The sequence below is a fragment of the Oryzias melastigma genome, linkage group LG6, assembly GCF_002922805.2.
Source record: "Oryzias melastigma strain HK-1 linkage group LG6, ASM292280v2, whole genome shotgun sequence".
Taxonomy (NCBI): domain Eukaryota; kingdom Metazoa; phylum Chordata; class Actinopteri; order Beloniformes; family Adrianichthyidae; genus Oryzias; species Oryzias melastigma.
In genome coordinates, this window is record NC_050517.1 from 30778108 (window position 1) to 30802431 (window position 24324).

The 24324-nt window shown below is 39.4% G+C and overlaps 1 long non-coding RNA gene across 1 annotated transcript in view; it reads right to left on the reverse strand.

The window, feature by feature from the left end:
- LOC112152249 overlaps window positions 1-24324 on the reverse strand; it is a 140491-nt gene that overhangs the window by 51084 nt on the left and 65083 nt on the right. Inside the window, exon 2 of the long non-coding RNA XR_004948109.1 lies at window positions 7766-7968. This is a non-coding gene — a long non-coding RNA (uncharacterized LOC112152249). The remainder of the gene's footprint in view (window positions 1-7765; window positions 7969-24324) is intronic.

A 24324-nucleotide genomic window follows, 5' to 3' on the forward strand; every position in this document is an offset into this window, starting at 1 on the left:
GGGGGGTTAAGGGTCTGCGGGTGCAGAATCATTTTCAAAAGAGTCGGGTCTAAATCTTGAGTGGATCAGATGTGACACCGTGGATGAAGCAGACCAGGATCTACATCCTTGTTTGACAATGTGTACGCTCTGAATTGATTTCATGGCTCCGGTACACGAGGCAAACGGATGAGGAGGGAGCCACAATTATGCGCATAATGAGGGAGGAAGTGGAGAAGGCAGAGCCAGACTATTTTTGTGCTTATTTATTTATCTTTTTACAACGCATGCTACAAATACGTCCATCCTTTCATGGGACTGTTGACCTTCTGTTGATCCATTTCTAAACCTAAATATCTCCCAACAACTACAGGAAGCTGAACTAACTCCTTCTAGTAGAGGACACTTTAAATACCAGGTGTAAAGGGGCGGGGCTCTGGGAATTGTAGTTTTTTGGATTTAAAAATACTTTTGATGGGACTTTTTTTTCTAGTAGTCAGGAGGATATGACAAATAAAAAACAAACTTCAAATTTACTGAAGGAGAATCAACAAACGAATCGTTTGGACAGTTGGAGTGAGTCAAGAGCAGCCGGTTTCATTGCTAAAAGCTAAAATTCCATAAAGCCAAATCAGCTAAATCTGGGTCAGGAAGGCAGAGGTCAAACACGAGCGTGAGGGCATCAGAGAACAACCGGAGAGGTCAGGGTCCAGGCGAGGGTCAGGGCGGGCGGCAAATGAAACAGAAGATCCGGTCGGGATGAGAACGCTCAGCAGGCAGAGCGGCATAAACAAGACTTCACACTCTCAATCACAATCGCATCCTAACATTACTGCTGACATCGGAGCTATCGTACAGTTTTGAGCTCAGACGAGGAAAACACAGACATATATTGGCCTGTGAGTGGATGCATCAGAATGGGGCGGAGCAGGGAGCTTGAAGCCCCGCCCACCGTATTTTCGATGTCACAAATAAAATATTTTTTAACAATATTTAATAATTTGAATATACAAAGACTTTTTTTAATTTATGTCCTCGACCTACAGAGAATTTTTAAAAGAACGAGTTAAAAACAAAAACACAATTTTTAAAGGAATTCCCTCTTCACTGTGTCGGTTTAACGTTTCTTCTTTTTCTGCTGATCATGCAGCAACATCAGAGCGGGTCCTCAAGACAAATCTTTTTAATTCTTTTAAATCAGCAGTGTCAAACTCATTCCCACAAACGTCCAAAATCCAAAACACACCTTAGGTCGAACAGGATAAACATTTATTGAACACTCTAAAACTACATTTTTAAAACTTGAAAACTGTAACTTTAACATAATTATGAATAATAAAAAGGCAGGAATATTATTCCAGAATAAATCAACTTAAACCTTAAATAACTTTCAGTATTTTATACTCCATAAAAATATATTTTGTCAATGACCCGATGTTATCTTGTGCTCATTTCTAACTTGTTTAATTTTGACAATTAAAACAATAAAATAAAATGATCTTGAGGGCCGGATAGAATCGCCCGGAGGGCCGGATCCGGCCCCCGGGCCGTGACTTTGACACACCTGCTCTAACCACACCTGCATGTGCAGCTACAGTGACAGGAATTCCTCTGACAGTCGCGTTCTACGCACTAACCACCACACACTAAACACACAATCGAATCCAACACAAAAGCAACACTTGAGTTGGGACCATCCAATGCATGTTGGGTAATGTGCCTGGGTGGCGGCTTTCTAGTGCTTCCAGTTCAACTGTTTGCTCAAGGGTTTTTCTGCCCTCTTCTCTTTGATGTCTGATCAGTTGTGGCAGAACGACAGACGTTCAGTCAGTCAGCTTCAGTCCAACCTGAGGAGACACTTTCATTTATCCGTCAAAAGCTCGCAGTCGTTTCAAAAAGTCGCAGCAAAGTTTGCATTAGCTTCGAGTTTTGTATCAAATTTCATTTGCAGGGAAAGAAATCGTGATGTAGAGTGTACGGCTGGAGCTTTCCACAGATGCAAGACATCAGCAAGATAATATACACAATATGAACGCTACAGAAACAACGTTAGTATGCAAACCTGCGACAGGAAATAAATCTAAAATAAACTACCAGCAGTAACAAAGACAAGATGAGGATGAATGTATGAATGCATGACCCATGTCTTCATAATGACAAGCAACATATGAGAACTGTTTTCCTGCTCCGTGATGTCAGATTATTATAGGACAAAATACCATAACATCCTGTCCACCTTAAATTCGGGGAGCTGCGGTGAAGTGAAGCGGGTTCCAGATCAAACATGAGAACCTGGAGCCGATTAGATTCAATTCCACTTTGTTAGCGGGGCCTGCCTTTACTTTTGGCATCTACCATGCAGTAAAATCAGACTCTTCCCTCACGGTGGAGGCCCCCTATTCAGAACCTCCACAGAGGAAAGTGGAGGCAGCAAGCGGCAGCCGGACGGCATCTGCCTTCCATTGCCGAGCTCATCTCGTGGGCTCCACTCAGCCACTGATCTTCTGGCACGACTCCACGGCCGTGAAGTCACCGAGGTTCAACCATCACCGACTGCAGGATCCACATGGGAATCGGCCCGATGAGACTGACAGCTGTCACGTCGAAGGAGCTTCAGAGCAGCAGCAGTTCCTGCAGTTAATCCTCAGCGAGAGCATTCCTACCTGCAGTTTCTGTAACTCTCATGTGAGAAGGCTGCACTGGTTTTACGGTGATACTTTTGTCTCTTTAACCTCCAGGACCTTCAGGTTCTATGGCACATGAGTGAAATCCTTCAGGTGTTTTCACACGCAGGAAGTGATCCTGGTTTCCTCAATAACTCCAGAGGTTTCGGTTGAAAGCAACAATCGATAAATGAGGAGTCAAACTCAATCACTCAGGGGGCCAACATCCAGAATACACCTCAGATCCCGGCCCAAACAGGATAAACATTTACTGAACACACTAAAATAAATTCTTAAAAATTTAAAAACATAACTCTTTAACACACACTGAACCTTGGGATGCAGCCGGTACCAGGACCCAAACCTTACCCTGGTACCGTGTCCGGAGGCAGTACTGATCCATACCCAGTACTGACTGTCCGGTACCAGGTTAAGGTTAGGGTCCACGTCCCAGTACCAGACCAGGACCAGTTTAGAGCCCAGAGGTTGGAGAGCCTTAATTTAACTGGAACGGAGCTGTCTGCTATTAGAAATCCAACGAGGAAACTGATCATTACCAACATTAATGTTCCACAAAACAAGCGTCTAAAACGTGCAGAAGCTCCGCCCACCGAGCAGTTCAGGATGGACAGACACGCCCCCACCTGTGCAGATTCCAGTTAAAAGCCGAACTGAACTTGTTTTTTTTTAGGTTAATTTGACATTTAGCTAATATTTTAACTGACTATCAACTTCAGCGTTTTTAGCCATTAAATAAAGCTTCCAGCATTCACACTATTATTATCACAGGTAATGCTGTATATCTAGTTCATAATTATGTTACAAAGTTACGGTTTTAAAGTTTTAATAATGTCGTTTTACAGTGTTCTATAAATGTTTATCCTGTTGTAATATAGAGTATGTTTAGGATTTTGGTACCTTGTGATTGAGTTTGACTCTCCTGTCTTACAAGAAAGTGGTGTTTTGGTGGATGTTTAATGTCATTTTCTGAGCACACCTGACCAAGGGAGTACAGGTAAATCCAATCCGATTGTTGCAGAGCTGGCCCCGATAACGGCACAGCAATAAAACCAAACAACCTGCGACTCTGACACTGCGAGCTGGAGCGCCTGCTATTGTACTGTTGTGCTGCGAGCAGGAATGTGCTCTTTGAACCAGCTTTATTTAACAGTTGAGCAGCATGCGCACAGCATGACCCGAGTCTCCGGGCTGGCCCGGGGACTGTTTGCTCCCAGTGTGGGCACATCAGATGCAGGGCCACTGGGTCAGGGAGCTGGCATGGTCGCCCCTGGCACAAGCGGCTCCCTTCAGGAACACCGAGGCTGACAGCAGACTCATAGCGAGCACCAGACAGACAGGGGCCTAGCAAACAGCTTGTGATCAGAACCAACAGCAGCACAGAACAATGAACGCAATTATTTACAAGAACACCGTCCAAATTTCTCTTTAGCCTTCCCGTATTACGCCTCTTTGCGCTTGCTGGCCTTCGCCGGCGGAACGGTGAGACTGTGACCCTAAAATCATCCGTCAGACCGTCTCCATCCGTCTGTCTCCATCCTGCAGCCTCACCTGCTGCAAACTTCTTCTTAGTTTGGTCAAAACACGCTTTTCAGCTTTTTACCAAAGATGTAGAAAGAAAATGTTACGTTTTATGTCGTTGTGGAAAGATTTGCTTAAAAAAAGTTAATTTGGACTTTTTTCAGCTTTAAACAGAAACCATCGATGAAAATCTAATTATTTTTTGTTTTTTAACACACTCCATAGCATACTAAATACATTTTTAGCATAAAGTTTATTTATTTATTCAAACATTTTTGCCAAAATGTCAAATCCCCAAAATTAGGCGAATTTACTCACTAAATTCACACAAATTACAAATTCTTCCCATAAATACAATAAAAGAAGATAATGGAACAGAGAGGAGATTCAAATGTTCACAGACATTTGATTTATGTAAAAGACTTTTTGATTGTGGCCCTGCAGTCGATTAGTCGTCAACTAGTCGACTAATCGACTATTGACATAGTCAATTAGTCGACTATGTCAATTCTGACTATTTCAACAGTCAACTTACTGACTTTTGAAATAGTCAGATGCTAGTTGTCAACCAGTCAAATAATCGACTATGTCAAATAATCGGTAAGTTGAATATTGAAATAGCCAACTACTCGACAAATCGGCTATAGACAGTCGATTAGTCGCTGTGTAACTGTGGTAGCTCCACTGTTAAAACACAAAAAATAGAAACATTGTTTGGTTGTTGTGGCCAAACAGCGACGAGGATTCAGTCTTTCCAGATGAATATGTTCCTCAAAAAGTGAGATCAGGTTGAAAGCGGCGTGGTTCTGCTGTTGGGACACATTTCTGATGAATATGGCGCCATAAAGGCTTTTGCTATCTTCCTCATGCAGATATACACAGCGATGCATCATGTTACAACACGACAGGACTGAGAAGTGCTGCTTCAGCAGAGGACAGTCTGATAAGGACGACACACAACAACCAAACACAAGCGTACAGTAAGCGGCGCTTTCGCTCGTCTGCCCCTGAAAGTGGTCTGAAGCCAACCGAGAGGTCCAGATGAAGAGAGAGCGTGGCACGGCCTCCTTCCATAAACAACAGTAATCTTGTGTGCAGCCGTTTGTGTCGAGTGGCACACCAAGCCAAGTCCAGCATCTGAGAGGCGTCTGCTCCTCTTTCCGCCTTTGGCCTCGGCCCTTTCAATGGTTTATAAAAGTGTGCATGTATGCGTCATGCCAAGTGTCTTTCTGTGCTGACTGCACAGGGCTTCTCTGTATTGTGTTGGGAGGCTGGCGAGGAGTAAAAAGTCCGATCTGGGAGTAGTGGGGGCTAGAAAGGAGTTGCCAGCGCACTGCGGAGCTGCAGGGAGCTCCCCCAGATCCCAGCTGCTTCAGACTGGCTGAGAGCTTCAGGCGAGTGCCAGGCTTTCTTGGCCTCATTGAGAGGAGCCAGAAAGCATAAGAGGTCCGTGTAAGAAAAAACCTCCAACAAGTCAGAGCCAAGAATCATTTTATTTAAATTTACAAGATGCTCAAAACATTGAAAACCTTCTCAAAGAGTCCATAGCACAGCGGTTTATCTGGAACTGTTCAGTGCTTCATTTTGTCTAACAATCAAGGAAGCCAGTTTATTTTGCAGATAATTATAGCTTTTGTTGCACCGATGGCAAAGATAAGGCAGGGTTCCGAACCATTACCCGGCTCTGCTTTTTCTGGCAAATGCCAGAACCAAGTTTGTAAAGCAGAAAAAAGTCGTGCAAACAAGATCCAGAGTCCCGGGGCTGCAAAGGTTCCAACGCACAAAGACAACTATTAATGTGACCTTTGGAGAAATGACCGGCTTTCTCTAAACTACGACTTCCACTCCTTCAAGCTGACATGAGACTCTTGTAAACTAAAACGTCTTCTTGATCTGAGGAGGGAAAGTCGGGGTTCCACAGAAAGAGCTGGTGGAAAATCTCTGGCTGGTTGGGGACACTCTTTGCTGACCCAGGAACCGGCTGGGGTCCTAATCGTGGCACTTGGCAAACAGCAGAACTTTTCCATAGGTCCTCAGAGGAACCCCTTCCTCTGCAGAGGCAGGTAATCCCAGCAGCAGCACATCCCGCCCAGGCTGCAGGCCAATGTATGCAGGCCGGCTTTGTCCCCCCAGGAGGAGCCGGAGACTATTTCTGTTTGTGACACAAACACATGACCCCCGTGTCACCCTGTCTGTTCGCCTGACGGCCGGCGAGGGAGCCTTTGTGGGCGGTGCTCAGCATTGTGCACATTCACCCCGGGGCTGGAGACAGGAAGTGAGCTCAGCCATGACAAGAGGGAAATGCATCCAGGGGTTTGTGTGTTCTCGTGAACATTTCAGGTCACTCAGATGTATCATCAACGACAGTTAGAGTCCTGAAACCTCTCTGTTCCACTTCCTGTGTCAAAGTGTTTCCATGGATCAACCGTTTTCCTTCGGATTAGAGATTTTTTTGCCAAAAACCAAAAGGTCGTTTGGCTGCAATGTATTATTAGCATTGAATTTAGCAAAAGTTTCACCACAATAGCGTCACATCTGTTATGTTAGCACTAAAAAAAAGCAAAAATGTATTTAGGAGATATTTTGAGGATCATACTTGCAGGATCATTTCCATCAAACCGATCAACAGCTTTAGCTGTAATGAAAGTAACAAGAGAATTCAACAACAATTGATAAAAAGAATTACACAATAGGATTGTTTATTGACTTAAAAAAGGCCTTTGATACTGTTGATCATTCTGTTTTATTCAAAGTTAAACTGTTTGGGTCAGAGGAGTGGCTCTTCACTGGTTAATACCTAAAGGGGCCTAGAGGCAGACGATTGGTCCTTCAAGCTGATGGGAAGTTTTCTATTTCTATTATTGTTATTTATGTTCAGCAGGAAGAGAAACATGACAAACAAGTCAAACTTATTCCCAAATACTCTCAACATTGTTCAGCTGTAACACATAAAACCAAACTCTCACTTTTTCACCTCACTGTGTTACAGCACAGTATGTAGTACTACAATACCCAGAATGCCCCAACAATCGGTTTCGTAGTTTTACCCAAATTGTACTAAAACCTTTTGACAGACATTGGACGGATGTGTTCCACCGAAACAGTTCAAGGTCAGTCAGCATAACGAGAATTCACACGTGGATTTTTTAGCAACATTTAAGGATTTTAGTTTTGCCATAAGATCTGATTTTTATTTATTTAACCTTAATTTTACCAGGAAATCCCATTGAGACTACATCTCTTGACCAAAAGACATCAGAAAAACAAGGTTTCCTCAGGATTCCAATATTTGGTTTGAGTTTAGGCTGATCACTTTGACCAGAGGAGTATTTACAAACCATCGAGATGTTTTACTTCACAGAGGGAAGCTAACATATCAATTCATAAATGTTATAGTTCTCAGATTGTAAACTGGGTCTCCTCTGTTAAGGCATCCACTAAAAAGAATTCAAAAATGAAAGAAGAACAGGAAATATCTCAGATAACTCAAACTACATTTAAGAAATACAGACTCATATCTTCAGAATAATTCACAATTATGCAACGAGCCGAACAACCACATTCATTAGTAGAGGTGGACTGACCGACACCGTGGATCACCGGTTCCTCTCAGATCCCTGCTGATCCTTGCAGCCATGTTTGTAGTTTCCCTTAAGAGTCCAGAACTCCCGGAGAAATCGACCACGGCAGCTGCAAGCTTCCTGCTGCTGCTGCGACTTTTGCTTTGCATCACTTTTCTGGTCTTCATCGATGCTTTTTGAGACGGTTTTGATCTCAAAATGAGGACCTGTGGGAGACAAAGAAAGAAACATTAATATAAATAGGTGATTGGAATGTAGATGCCATGCAGAGGATTGCAGTTATGCAGCAGCAGTTGGTCAATTATGTCAACAAAGAGATTTATAGTGAGAAATTTTAGTGTCCCCTTTAAAAATGTGACATAAAACAATGTAGATATCTTTACACTGGAGAGATCATGTTCTGGAGATCATAAGACCATATTCACGTGTAACCAGAATTCTTTTTCAACTTACTTCAACTTTAAGAGAAATAAAATCTTCTGGTTCATAACAGGTGCACACCAGATAGTAACTCCAATTTTTGGAAAAACATTTACTTCAATTTTTTCTCTTTAATATTCCTTTAGGGGTTCTGTACCTCGGGGAGTAATAATAATTCTTTTTAAAACATGTTTTCCAAATGCGCCCCCCTGTTTGGTTGAGCAGGCAGTTAAAGGGTTAACAAGGGCGCCGAATGGAGGCGGCCTACGTTCCGCGGGGAACCAGCCGTCATTGAAAAGGATTTTGCTTCGGCAACTTTTACTCCGGAGAGACTAATAGTGCATAAATATGGAAGTCAAAGTAACTCATTAAAAGCACAAAGATAAGGTTAAAAAACCCACAGTTGTCATGAATGAGGCAGTCAACTTTGAAAATCTAACTGTTTAACATGGGAGTCAGTGGCAAACTGCTCCCTTTTCTAACCAGCCTCTAGTGGTCATTTCAGAAACTGCAGCATGAAACACCCGTTTTTATTAAACCCAGATTAAAGTCTGGAGGTGGATATTTCCAATTCAGGATCCTCTCAGTTCTCGACGGGTTCTTTAGGGGTCATCCTCATTTTGACCATCAGTTCTCTGCCTCATGCTCACAGATTCACGGTCTTCATGGGACACAATGAAGGTCCACGGCTCCTCCCAAGCAGACAATTATCATCTACCTCACTGCTCTTGCTAGCAAGCTGACAGGACGGGCAGCATTCATCTGTCTGCATGTCCAGGGTCAGTGAGTGCACTCCGAATATCACATTACAATTAAGTTTACTAACAAGTTGAGGAGCAGTGGTGAAACAAGTCTGGCAGAAGGTTATTTGGCTGCTCCTTTGTCATGTGCAAACAATGGAATCCACACCAGCAGATGTGTATTTGCAGGAAACCTGAATGTAACTGACAAGCTCTGTGGTGTGACTCATCCCGGCATCTTCTGATGATGTGGTCGCTTCACAAACCTCCAGTCCTCCCATCCCCTGCAGTGAGCACCATGGCTCTCATCTGCGGCAGCATGTGAGCGTCTTCAGCGTGTTACAAGTTTGTCCCGATGAACCTGCAGTAGCTGAGTTTTGATTCTGTAAACCAACTGCAGATGCTCCCGTTTCAACAGGCGCAGCCGTCCTTTTGTGACTCATCCACCAGTGGCGAGCCGAGCTAATTCTAGCCCAGCCGAAGGTTCTTCATCTAAATCAAATCAGCTAAAAGCAGTCAAGAACACCACGAACCATGAAAAGTCTGCCTCTTTTGTGACAGTAAGACATCTGCAAAACCTTAGAGAAAACGATAAAAAGTGACAAATAAAGCCTGTGACACAGATGGGATAAGACTGTTTCAAGACAACGCCTTTACCAGCCTGAAACAGCAGAAATAAAGGAAACATGACTTTAAAACTTACAGATAAGAAGACTTATAATGTGTTCTGTATAATAGTTATGTCTAAAAAGTGTTGAAATATCTTATAAAACCACAAATTCATTTCATTTCGTTGGTAATCAGTTTCTTAGAGGTTTACAGGTATCACTCACTCTCCTTTGGTTTCACCACATCATTCCAATCATTGACTGTATATGAGAACTGGACTTAGTGACACCTACACCAAAATCCCACCGACTTCAATTTAGAAATAACAGCTATTATTTGTCAGAATTGGTAGCGTTGATCATTTTTTTCCCCATATTTTTTATAGTCAAAGTTATTCAAGTTGTAAACTGACCAATCAGATGCCTCAATAAAAGTAGGTGGAGCCTGCTGGGTCCTCATATCCAACGACAGATTTTGTACATTTTGTTTAAAATGGGAGGGGCGTGGCCTTCCAACACCCTCACTCCTGATTGGTGAGAGCAGTTGTCATAGAAATGTTGACTTTGGCCGACCTGGACCAATCACTGCTCACTGATGAGTTCTGGTTCCAACATGGCGGCATCCATATTGCAAAAAAACAAAACAAAACAAAAAAAAAAACAGTGACTGAATTGACTTTATTTTGTTGGGAGTCAAAATGTAAACCATTTTCTTTTGATGACATCACACTCACCCTGTCCAGTCCTCATATACAGCCATTGGTTCCAATCTAAAACTTTTTTTCTTTTTGCACATTATGTGGTAAATTCTCCACTTTTATCATCACTTAGCAACCCAAGATGAATCTCAAGATGTAAGATGATCTTTTCATTTGAGTCCAGAATATTAATAAACAATAACACGTCCAAATGATCACACTACCATCGCCATGCTTTACTACTGGCATTGTGTTATCTAAAAGAAACAACCTGCAGTTTCTAAAAGTTCGGGGTGTCAAACTCAATCACACGGGGGCAGAATCCAAACCTTAGGTTTCAGGCTGAACAGAAAAAAATATGTATTAAAACTACATTTTTAAAACTTTAAAACCAGAACTTTTTAGCTGAAGTTGATAGCCAGCTAAAATATTAGCTAAATGCCAAATTAGCCTTAAAAAAAAAAAAAATCTAGGTTTGCCAAAACAGCTAACACTGAAAAATAGCTAAACTTCAGAACAGCCTAAAAACTAAAGAAAAGCCTAAATTAGCCTAAACAGCTAGAATGTATGGAGCTGAAATATTAGCTAAACTCCAAAACAGCCTAAAAAATCTTAGTAAATGCCGAAATAGTCCAAAAACTAGCAGAATGACAATTTTTAAAACTTTAAAACTGTAACTTTTTAACATAATTCTGAATAATAAAAATGCAGGAATATTATTCCAGAATAAATCAACTTAAACCTTAAATAACTTTCAATATTTTACTCTCCATAAAAATATATTTTGTCAAAATTATACAAGTTAGAAATGAGCCCAAGATAACATTGGGTCATTAATAACAATAAAATAAAATGATCTGGAGGGCCGGATAGAGTTACTCGGAGGGCCGGATCCGGCCCCCGGGCCTTGACCTTGACACACGCTCTAAATGGTGAACTGACAAACATTACAGTATTTTTTCAAACTAACAGCAGGTTAGTTTTTCATTTTTGCAAAGAGTGACTTCAGGGTGAAAATGCTGACACGTTTCTAAAAAGATGTTCAATAGATTTAAACATTTTAGTAGTTTTGTGAATGTGCAGATTGATCGTTGTAAAATGTCATAATAAGTCCTTAAGCATGTGTCAGATATTACTTCTCTTTTTTTAAGCGTAATACATACAGTGGAGAATTTTTGAGGTAAAACTATGAAAAGATGAAGTCAATGGCATAAACTAAATATTGATGCCCATAATGCACCTCTCTAAATTATGTATAAAGAAAAAAAGGAGGGAAATGTGGTGAAGATGTCCTGGGTTGTCAAATTAAAAACAATAAATCAAACAAATTTTTAAAAAAAAGAAAGTTAAATTGACCTGAAATAAACAAAAAATAGCACAAACTACATATTATTATTAAAAATTAGGTGTTTTTTTAACTTTATATCCAGATTATTTCATATATTTAATAATATAACTTTTTCCAAAAAGGCAATAAAATAAATGAAATGTAAATAAAGCATCTTTAGCAGCAATAAAAGGTTTGAAAAAGTGAAAAACGATGATTTAATATCAAGAAATGTGATACCTCCATCTAACGTACTTCTCTCTTTTATTTAAAATATTTCCCATTTATGTGACTTTTCAGATAATAAATGTCTTTCCAACATTTTTTAACAACCTCTGTGAATAAAGTGAGATTTTCCACCGCCTCCTTTTACATTCATGTTTTACGCGACCACTGCGCTCTACTTGTAAAAGGAACAGGTCAGTAACACGTGGTAACCTAGGAAACGCTGCAGATTTGACAACTTTATTTCATGAGATTTATATCGATTTAACCTCTTTATGTGGAGGCTGAATGGAAACTTCAGCGAATATCACAAACATTTAATGAAATAAATACTGCAGACAGGAAAAACTACTTACAAAAATAAATAATGAAATAAATAATGTTTGCAAAAATATAAATAATTAAAGTTTTTTATTGACAGAAGGCTGAAACTCTGCTAAAAATATTACAAAACATCCAGAAATATCAGCATTTCATGACGGTGCAACGTCGTTTCTAACTCTGTGTCTTCATGTACGATCTTTCAAAGCTGAGACATCAAAGCGTTTGGATCGGCGCCACGGCGTACAGTCCAAGTGACCACTTATTTCAGCTTGGACGGAGTCCTAAAAGTTTCTGACATCGTCAAGGAGACAGCGAGTTATTTCAGACGAATGTCTTCCCTGCTGGCTCTCACAACACAAGATATCAAGCACACAGACAGTTTGGTGTCATGGTTTAAAGATTCTTCTGAAATAAAGTCCACATTTATGCTTCAGTTTATCATTTAATGCACGTGTCAAAGTCAAGGCCTGGGGGCCGGATCCGGCCCTCCGGGTGATTCTATCCGGCCCTCCAGATCATTTTATTTTATTCTTATTAATGACCCGATGTTATCTTGAGCTTATTTCTAACTTGGATAATTTTGACAAAATATATTTTTATAGAGAGTAAAATATTGAAAGTTATTTAAGGTTTAAGTTGATTTATTCTGGGATAATATTCCTGCATTTTTACTATTCATAATTATGTTAAAAAGTTACAGTTTTAAAGTTTTTCAAATTGTCATTCCGCTAGCTTTCTGGACTATTTTGACATTTAATGAGATTTTTTAGACTATTTTGGAGTCTAACTGAAATATTTTAGATGCATGCTAGCTGTTTTGGCTAATTTAGAATTTTGTTTTTAGTTTTTTAGGGTTTTGGAGTTAGATAAAATTTTAGCTACATACTAGCTGTTTTGTACGGAAGAGGATTAGGGCCACTGAAAAAAAAAAAAAAGCCTATGAAAAATTCTGACTTTAATCTCATAATTCTGACTTTAAAGTCCGAATTGGCACCAATCCTCTTCCGTAGTTTTGATTATTTTAGGCTTATTTTAAATGTTATTAGGCGGTTTGGAGTTTAGCTAATTGATAGGGTTGTACATACTTATATGTACAACCTCACTAATATTTACACACTAGCTTTTTGACCTAATTTAGGCTTTTTTCAGTTTTTCAGAATATTTTGAAGTTTAGCTGTATTTTCAGCTACATGCTAGCTGTTTTGGCTAACCTGTTTTTTTAGGATAATTTGGCATTTTGCTAATATTTTAGCTGGTTATCACCTTCAGCATTTTTAACTATCAATTTCAGCATCTTCAGCAGCCACATTCATCTTCCAGCATTCACACTATTATTATCACAGGTAATGCTACATATCAAGTTCATAATTACGTTAAACAGTTACAGTTTTAAAGATTTAAAAATGTAGTTTTAGAGTGTTTTATAAATGTTTATCCTGTTTGGCCTCAGGTGTGTTTTGGATTTTGGTCCCTTGAACGATTGAGTTCGACTCTCCTGAATTAAAGCTTCATATCTATCTAAAAGCAGAGCTAACGTTGTGTTTCTTTGTTGCCCTTTTGCCCTCTGAGACGATCATCTTTCCTCTCCCTCTGCCTCACTTCGTCCAGGACGCTCACCCTCCGTTTTCTGTCACTCCCATATTCTCCTCTCTGCTCGGGCCGGCTCCTGGCAGCATCTTGAATATTCATAACCGTCCTCTGATGAGCATGCTAAATGGGTGTCAAGATGATTTGGCCACATGACAGAAGCGGATTGTCTTTGATAAGCTCCAACTTGAGCAGCGAAAAGGCGGGGAGGGGCGACGGAGGTTTTATGGGGGCTGCGCTGAGCCAATCGGATCTCTGGAGCGGGGCGGTCGACGCTCGGCCTGAGCGGCCACCGGAGGTCAGTGGAGGGGCGGACCCCCGCGGTGGCCTTGGGGGTGAAAGTCATTGTCAACCAGAGTTAATGGGTTCCAAAATTCCTCAACTGACCAAAACCTGCGAACGACTGGGAGACAACACATTTGTGATTCAAATAGGATCTCAGTGGCTCTGCTGTGAGGTCTGCTGCTGGAGGACATTCTCAGAGGAAAGAAACACAAATTCCTGGACGGATAAGCAAACCAGGTTTCCTTTTTTCCCTCCCAACTGCTGCAAATTTTCATATTTTTACATCACAAAACTGTAGGATTGAACTGGAAATGCTCTTAACCGCAAACAAAAATGTTAAGATTTGAATCACTCTGCAGCAAAGTGAATACATGAAAGAACGTGGAGGAGAGAGCCTCAGTGACCCCCCAACAACTGAATTCTGTTTCTAATCACAAAATGTAAGTTAGCACGTGTTGCAAATGCTAAAGAGTGACGCCGTATCGCGTTTGCAGAGCCAGACTACTCCATTTTTTGTTAATTTGTGTACTGTACCAAAACAATGTTCTTAATTTTTTTAAATTGTGTGACTTTAGGTGGAAAACACAAATACACTCACAAATAATCGATTAAATATCATCTTGTCAGCCTTTTAAATCGATTCAAGTATTGCCAAATGAAATATCACAATACATCACAAATCACATTTTTTCTTACACCCGAATAGATTACAGTCTGTGGAAATAAATACATATTTGGAGCAAAGTCTCCCAGTTTCTGTCTGAGAATCTTACGATTCAGCAATCGGCCTGTCGCTTTAAAAAACTCGGAAAGTTGCATTACCTGCGATAACGCTAGTGTGAATGCTGTCTGCTGAAGCTTTTTGCTGAAGATATTGAAGAAATTTACTGTAATTGCCGAATGGATGTGCTGAAAATGCTAAAGATATTTACATACTGCTAAAATTGCTAAAGGACTTAGAGTTGCAGAAATTGCAGCAAGTGCACAAAGAATTTGAGGAATTTCTTGAAAAACAGAAAAAATTTAAAGTTGTAAGTTGTAAAATTTAAAAATGCGTAAAGGTATGAACTCAGTTTTAGCGCAAAACATCCGTAGGTGCCAAATTAGCCAAAGAAAGGTGAGTATTTTCCTCAGATGTTAGCTTACCTCCTAAAAGCCCCAAAATCCTCAGTGGGTGCCAAATTACCCCCCCTCCTAAAAAACCTAGCACGTTGCTAAAATAGTAGCTTAACTCAAAATTAGCCCAATAAACCTCAGTAAATGCCAAATTAGCCAAATAAGCTAACATGTTGCAAAAAAATAGGTTAGCTCAAAATTAGCCCAAAAATCCTTTGCAGATTTTGAATTAGCCAAAAAGCTAGCACATTACTAAAATACTGGCTTAACTCAGAATTAGCCCAAACACCTCGGTAGTATTGATGTCCTTAACATGCTGAACGTTTTAATACAAATATTGCATAGGTTTCAAAGTACGTAAAAATCTGACGAATTGCATGGTAATGTTTTTTTTTAGCAAAAATTGCGTTACATTGTAGAAAATTGCACAATATTTCAAAATTTGCTTAAAATGTAACAATGCCAAGCATGAATTTCCTGAACATGCTGAATGTTTTTAATTTCACAAATTGCAGTAATGTAAAATCACCATTCATTTCAATTGTGAAAAATCGTAAAAACCATAAAGTTGATAAGTACCAAAAATACAAGCGATAGTGCCCTCAACGAGCTGAACGTTTTGATACCAAGAGTGCAGAAATTGCTGAAAGTGTGATGGAGTTTTTACATGCCAAAAAACGAATGGAAGAAAATAAATAATCAGGAAGAAACAGAATCACTATCGCGTGATCAAAGCACGAGTCGTGGGGGAAAGAATCTAGTAGTTTTCCAAAATCAGAATACATATATACTTTTGTTGATGTTTGATACTTGATTTGTATTAATGATGTTTCATAATATAAAACAATCAGCACATTTGGTCTGAATTTTAACAATATTCAATGACAAATAGTGTTATATCCACTTACATAGTCATGTGATTTATTGTTACTTCAGGATTCCTAATAACCTGAATCTATGTTGGAAAGATTTAAATATCTGATCTTAAGTTACGAACCAGATAATGATAATACAGGTAAAAGAAATGGTATGGTCCAGCCAGGGGGGGGATTATATAAGTTCGTTTTCTCCCACTCTCTTTTAGGCATCGATCTGTTAATGTCTAGTTATCCTGTGTTTGACATGTTTTTATGGATGTAAACTTAAGATGATTTTATTATTTTTTTCTTGATTGCTTAAAATAAACTATTTCTAATCTGATCTAAAAATAGAACTAAAAAGAAGTTTTTTACATTAGAGAATTTAATGTCAAATGTTTGACCATTTCAGTCGATCGGTGGAGAGTTGGAGTTCCGTATCGTCCGTCATCGATCTGATTGGGCCTGATGAGTCCATGGACGGCAGACGAGGACCACCTACCGGTGTGAGACCGGTCCATGGAGATGACAACAACATGTGCACGCACACACACAAACACACGGCAGAAACTTCATTCAGAATTCACAAACCTGCCGGCTAATCTTTGCTGAATCTGCCCCCCCATTGGCTTTATCTGTCTTTTGTTATCAGCGCCGCCGCTGGAGAATGGCCGGAGGTCACAAGGGTAACACTGCTTTTCCAGCACCTACTTAAAGAGCCGGGGGCGGGACCGGGAAGACGTGCAGGACAAGGGGTCTTTCCTCAACCAACTCCACGCCCCCTTTTAGCCGCCCCCCCCTCACCTCTGATATTTTCTCTGAACGTCTTTTTTCCTTTATTTTGCCTTTTCCTTCCCTCCAGAACCCAAATAAAACGCGTGATGGATGAGTGAACAGAAGTAACACCTCCCCCATCAATCTGCAGAGAGGAAGGCCCCCCCGTCACAGGCCTCCAAAGCATGAGCCCCCCCTTCCATTCACACAAACCCTCACATTTGTGTTGATGCTCTGGCATGGACACACACTTATAAACTCAACCATAGCGGGAATTTACAGCCAACAAAAACCGTCAGGATGAATCCATATTTGGAGCAAAGTCTCCTGGTTTTTGTCTGTTTAATGCAGATTTATTTTATTTTGAAGTGCAGGGCGCTCTTCCTCACTGAAATTAGTGGATGTAACTTGACGTGCGTTGTGGAGGACAGAATCGAGAATTTTAGCTTTTCAAGATAAAACTTCCTTCAGCATCAGACTATAAAGAAAACAGGTTGAAGCTTAAAAACTGCACACTGATGCAGAAGCAACAACATGTGGAGCCTAACCTCAACACACACACCTTTATTCAAACTACAGCGCGTGAAAGGAACCACATCACTGCAGCAACATCAAACTGATAATACAACTGGAAAAGTTGCATTACCTGCGATAATGTGAATGCTTTATGCTGAAAGTATCGCTGAAGATGCTGAAGCTTTTTGCTGAAAATGTTGTCGCGATTTTCTATTATTGCTAAAGGAATTTGCTGAAAATGCAAAAGCTTCTTGCAAATTGTTGAATTTGTTAGAAATTTTGTTGAAGAGCGCTGAAGTTGACCTAAATTCCTGAAAAATGTGTTGTAAAAATGCTTTAAAATCCCTCATACATGCTAATTTTTTCAAAAATATTTAGTGTTTTGCCTAAATATGAGCTAAACTCCAAATTAGCCAAAAATTCAGTAAATTAAACTAGTCAATAACGTTAGCATGTTGCTAAAAGAGAAGCTAAACTCTAAATTAGCCTAAGAAAATCCCCAGTAGATAACACATTTGAAAATATTCAGCATCTTAATAAAATATTAGCATAAAAAACTTCAGTTGAGGCCAAATTAGCCAAAAAGCTAGCACAATGCTTAAACACTATAGCTAAACTCCTAAATAGCCTAAAATTCTTCAGTAAAATAAACTAGTCAAAAACGTTAGCATGTTGCTTACATAGAAGCTAAACTCTAAATGAATCTAAAAAAACCCAGTAGATTAAAAAAATAGGCATAAACATTTGCATGTTGCTAAAATATTAGCTAAACTTTAAATTAGCATAAAAATCTCAGTAATGCCAAATTAGCCAAAAAAAAAAAAAAACTTAGCACAATGCATAAATTCTATCTAAACCCCTAAATAGCTAAAACTGCTTAGTAAACTAAATGAATCAAGAATGTTAGCATGTTGCTAAAATAGAAGCTAAACTCTAAATTAGCTTATAAAAACCCCAGTAGATAACAAATGATGCTAAAATATGAGCTAAACTCTTTTTTTTTTAATTACTCTAAAAGATGAAAACATAGCCCACGAATAGATTTAAAATTTGCTGCTGATCAACTTAAAATGTTGAAATTCTCATTGACTTTCTCATTCATTACCTATATTTTGCTCAATATTGTTTCTGAATACCAAAAATACAAACAGTGATGTCCTGAACGAGCTGAACGTTTTGATACCAAGATTACTGAAATCACTGTAAGTGTGATTGAGTTTTTACATACCAATAAACGGAAGGGAGCAGGAGAATCACTCTAGTGTGAATGCTTACTAAGCAATCACACAACAATAATAAAGACTGAACAAAGGAGGCTGGAGGAAAGGCTTTGGAGGAGAGACACCAAATGGTCCTCGTTAGCAGAGCGCTGGAGGATCGGAACAACAAAGTCAGTGTGTCTGCGAACGCCACCAGCACCAGAAGAGAATTCCAAGCGGCTGTCGTCACCGGGAGCAGGGGAAAGGCCGGGAAGCAGTTTAAGAAGATAAAAGAAAATCTTAGTTTAACCCTGTGGGTATGTTGGTGGGTGGTGTTGTAAATAGAAGTACTACATATACAATATGTGCGCGTACATGTGTGCATGCGTACACAGTGGGCTAGCATGTGGCAGGCTGCAACATGGGAGGTTGCTAACCTAAACGTAAGCAGATTGGAGATGAACATTATGCAGATAATGGCTTAAAAACATATTAGGAAGTTTAGAGTGCATGTGCACTGGAGACGGTTATAGATACAAAACTTCAACTGTTTTAGAGAACATGAGATCAGAAGGAAACAAACTTGTGTTGTTGCTGACAGCATATTTAGGAGTCTAATGAGACGATAAACTCTAAATTATTTGCCTTATTTTACAATTGTTATAATTTAATCCATTTAACCCTCAAACATCAGCTGCAGCGTTCTTTGAATTATCTGAACTCTGTAACTGTTCACACAGATTTTTGCATCAGTTACGTTATTTTTATAAACAGCTGAAGAGTTTCGGTAACTCCAAGAGCGTGGGTTGTTTTGTGTTTCCGGCGACATCTCTGGTATTAAAGAGTTAAATATCCAGTTAGATCAAAATTCAAATATCCATCATGTACCAGACATGCTTATGGTCATGACTCTAAAGCTCTTGATTTAATCCTGAAAAGGTTTCGGTGTATCTGTTTTTATTGTTCTATTGTTGCATTTATGAACTGAATGATAGCTGTGTTTACGTGAAATCCGATTAATAACCTGATCAGAATACAAATGCTTCATGTAAACACGCCGTTCAGAATACTCTGACCCATCAGACTCAGATGACCTTTTTTTGAATGATTTCAAACACAATGATAATTTAATGCCCTGTCCAACACTTTTATTCAAATTTGCACTTTTCTTTGATAATCGACACTTTAGTCACATGATCCACGTGTGCACCGCTAGCATACACCTGTTGGATCAATAACACGCTAACCGTCTCATTAGGACGGTCAGAGGCTGCACCTCTCCACTAGAATCGGATGTTTTTTGGACAGGTTACTGCTGTTACTGCGCTTATAATCCATGTTTTAACCACGTTTACTTTGAAACCCTGACAGAGGTGATAATGCTGCAGAAACAGATCAAACAAATATGAAACACTATGAAACATCAACATGTTTGAAAGTACATGTCCTACTCTTCATAATACTGTTGTGTTAGTGGGAATCTACTTTATAGATTTTGTGATATGTTTCTTTTTTTTTCCTGTTAAAATGTGTTTTCTTACAGCTAAGATTTTTTTCTGCAACAACAAAAGACTTTGAGATCATGGACCCTTCAGGTCAAGAAAGTTCCACATTTTACTGAAACTTTTTACTTTTTCAAACTCTCAGAATCCTAAACTACATTCATTACAGCAGAAATAGACAAGTTCTCAACAGAGTAAAACCTTCTCATCATTGACTCTTTAATCGGGTTTAATTAATCAATAATTTTGATTTGTTTTCCCTGCTAGGCTTTCATGCTTTTTCAAAAATGAATTCATCAATCAACCAATCATTTAAATTTAAGAGATTAAATGTACAGCTCCTCTGAAATTAATAGTTACACACCAACTTTCTGTCTTCAGGTATTAAAGGGATAAACTAATAAAGGGAAAGAAGTGAGGCCGACTCCTGAGGTGTAAACAGTTCCAGGCCTTCATCCTGGCTGGTAAACGCTGGTTATTTCAAGCACACTGAAGCGAGCTAAACATAGCAGAAAACTTCTAAAACGGTGTACAGAAGAGAGATGGATTGATGTGGACGGATAAATAGACTCAGACAGAGAGCTGAAGTCCCAGCTGTGAGCATTTGAAGTGAAACATTCCGCTGCGCTTGAAGCCGTGCACACTCCAGCGGGCTTCCTCTCAGCTCCATGTGGTATTTGTCCCCATCTATGATCCACAGAGTGGGAGCGTAAACTGCAAACTTTCCCAAGGATACCATCAAGCCACATGCTACTCTCGCCTCCCTCACGGCAGAATCGCACCGCTGCCCTCTCTTCCCACTTTTCTTTGACACTCCTTTTCCCTCCGCCGCCTCCTCACTGCCATCTGTTGTGTGGCACGTCTTTATTTATTGGATATCGTATGGGAAACCAGCTTACAGGAGATTTGATTTCATCTTGAAGTTGGCTCCAGCAACTCTATGACCCCAAAAGGTGCTCAGCAGGTTCTGAAGATGGATGGATGGAGATCTGTGACGATCAGGACCTTCATAGATTAGACATGTTAGGTTGATGTATTCATGGCTTATCTGTAAAGAAAATGGCAAACCTAAAACCTCAGTCACGTGCGCCTGTGGGGGTTTTGGAGGGTCATACAGAAGAGCTTCTTAAAGTCACCCTATGACCTTTTTTTTTTATAAAAAAAAATGTTCCCAGTCGTGTTTTACTGATTATAAAGTTTTTAACCAAAATTCCACAACCTAAATGTCTTAAATTATGTCTTAAAAATGTCTGATTATGATAGCTCTGTGTCTCGCTAGCGTAAATCTTCACTAAAACATCCATCAATCTGGGTAATGTCCAGCCGTATGGTTCTGATCCGAGGAAGTGAAGATCTTCATGGACAGAACTTCCTCCAAAATCCTGATTCTTTCTCCTTCCAGTTCACCAAAGACTCTTTTAGCTAATTCTCCAATGTTTATTGACTTTGATCAATACATTCAATCATTGGTTTCTCAGAGTTCTTGATAAAATAATCAAAGCTAACATCAAAATGCTCTTTCATTGATTTACAATCCTTTCCAACTGCGGTCAAATGAGCCGCCGTTCACATTTCCGTGGTCACATCAAGAAGCTCCGTGGAGTCTGGTGGAGATTTTCCAGCGTTCTCAGTCCTGCTACCGTAAGTATTGGATGAAACTCACACCAAAAATCCAGTGATGCTGATTTGACCACAGAAATGTGAACGGCGGCTCATTTGACTGCAGTCAATGTGAAGATACCATCTTCTCTTCTCCAGAACCTGAACTAGACACTAGGAACAGATGAGGGTTTAGTGCATGTGCAGCAGAGCTGTTGATGGAAAGAAGATCATTCATTCAAACAGAGTCTGTCCAAGACAGTTTGACTGATTTAAAAGGAGAAATACTCGGAAATGCAAAAACTAAATGATTTCTGATTACATTTGTTCTCTTTCATAGGGTAAATGACACACAGACATGTTAAAAACTCAAAGAATTACGATTTTCATCGCAAGGAGAATTTAAGTTTTATATGAGCAGAGAGACTAACTACTCGACACAGGGGTGGCAGGCCAAACCACTCCTCCAGGAGCCCGGGGGAGCAGACTGAACACGCAGCAGACACCATGTTAACTAACTGACAGTTGTGAGACTGACTCCTTACGCAACACAACGAAAATGCACCACAAACGGACCAGTGACAATTAGGGCTTTAAAACAGGGGTCTCAAGCTGGCCGCCCGCAGGCCAGACTCCGCCTTCAGTGGCGCCAAGGTAAATTCAGTTTGAGAACCCTAACTTAGGTGCTAACTTGTAGCTTAGCCACAAATTGATTGCTTGAAATGTGTTTTTAATGTTTATTTGCCTAAAGGCTGATCTATGATAAACTATCACAAACTGGAAAAAGTAAAAAATGTGTACAATAATTTTGATTATATAAGCTTAATAGCCTAGGTCATTTTTTTAAGACTTTTTTTTTTTACACTGAAACCAGAGTATAACTGTACATGTTGCTCCAGCTTATGTCTCCAAATGTGCATTTCTCAGAGTTGGATTTTCCATTTACCGCCAGTCAAAGGCAGAAGCGGAGCAGTTTATGAAATTGTCTCAACAATTCCCACAGAACTGGTTTGATACCTTCAGCTGCAATAAAACTGAGTCTAAAGGTTTGGAAGAAAGCAGCAGGTACAATGTAGGCAGGATGGGGGCGGTCCTACCAAAACAAACAGGTAAACAAAACCCATTTTCTACCAACTGGTTGACTGAACAAACCTGATCCAGATAAAAAGCAGAAAGAATTGTAGTGTGAGCTGAAAAACACGCCGGGTGGCGGATCTGAATAACTACAGCTGGAGTTTAAAGGTGGGTGGAGCCAGTTATTAAAATAATGTTGCATATTGTGGATGTTAGGATCACATCCTTTGGTAAAGCACGCTAGCCATGACAAAATGAAAATATAAATATTTACATATTAGATATACTGTATAAACTTATGTATATACATTCTATATATATACTGTATATAGATATCTATATACATTATATATATATATATATATATATATATATATATATATATATATATATGTTCACTGTATATACATCTCTATATATACTGTATATATATATATCTATATACAATATAGATATAGATATATATATAGATATATATATATATATTTTCACTGTGGGTTCAAATCCCGGCCGAGTCAGACCAAAGACTCTAAAAATGGGACCAAGTGCCTCCCTGCTTGACACTCAGTATTAAGGGGTTGGACTGGGGGGTTAAACCACCAAATGGTTCCCGAGAGCGGCTGTGTCTGCAGCTCACCGCTCCCCACGGGGATGGGTCAAATGCGGAGAACAAATTTCACACACCTTGGTGCGTGACAAAATAGTGGGACTTTAACTTTATATATACTGTATATATCTATATATATACATACTGTATTAACATGTTAACAAATGCGAATAACATAAAAAAATTCATGCTTTGATATTTATTAACACAAATCAATTACACTTCACAAAGCAATCACCTTCTGGTTTGTGTTGGATGGTCCAGGCTTCCACGGTGTGGATTCATTTCTGATAAACGCACACTTTGTGGGGCATTATCACAATTTTACTATGGTCACTCACAAAATAAGTAAATATTCAACACATTTTTAGGACTTATTCTTGTTATTTTTCTGGTTTTGAAAGCTTTTTCACAAAAAGCGGATTTTGAGTACGAGGTGTGGCCGGTTGTCAAGGTAACACAACAACGCACCAACCTCGACTATATATATATATAAAATGTATATATACAGTATATATTTTTGTGTGTGTGGGTGTGTGTTTGTATGTGTGTGTATGAACAGCCCAAGATGGACTGGGACGAATAAATATATATTTTTTAAAGTATGGCTGCCATCTTTACAAATGGATGCCATTTTGGATTTTTCTTGTGTCTAAACGTGCTTTTCTCAAAGAGGGGGACCTAAAGCACATCCACGGCCACGTTTGGTACTTGTACAGCAAAATGCCTGATATGTGTGAATTATCCACCTACTGGCTCTGCTATTCATGGTCATTTTCTGCTTTGACATTCAGCACCAAAAGAATTTGTCTATTATTGCTAAATGAAAAAACAGAGAGAATTTTGAGGGGAACTGCCAGGTTTAAAGTAAAAAATATCTGGCTTATTGGTAATTAATAACAAACAAAAATGTTTTAGTTTTTTGTTTGAAAAGTAAGCATCAATTGTTTAAACAACGTAGCTCCAGAAATCCTGAAAAGGGAAAATGAAAATATGTAGCATAGCACTGAACAGAAATGTTCAATAAAATGACATATGTTGGTGTAATTCAAACAGAATCTGTAGATTTTGGTGGAAAGTTTATAAGCACTAAACTAACTGAAC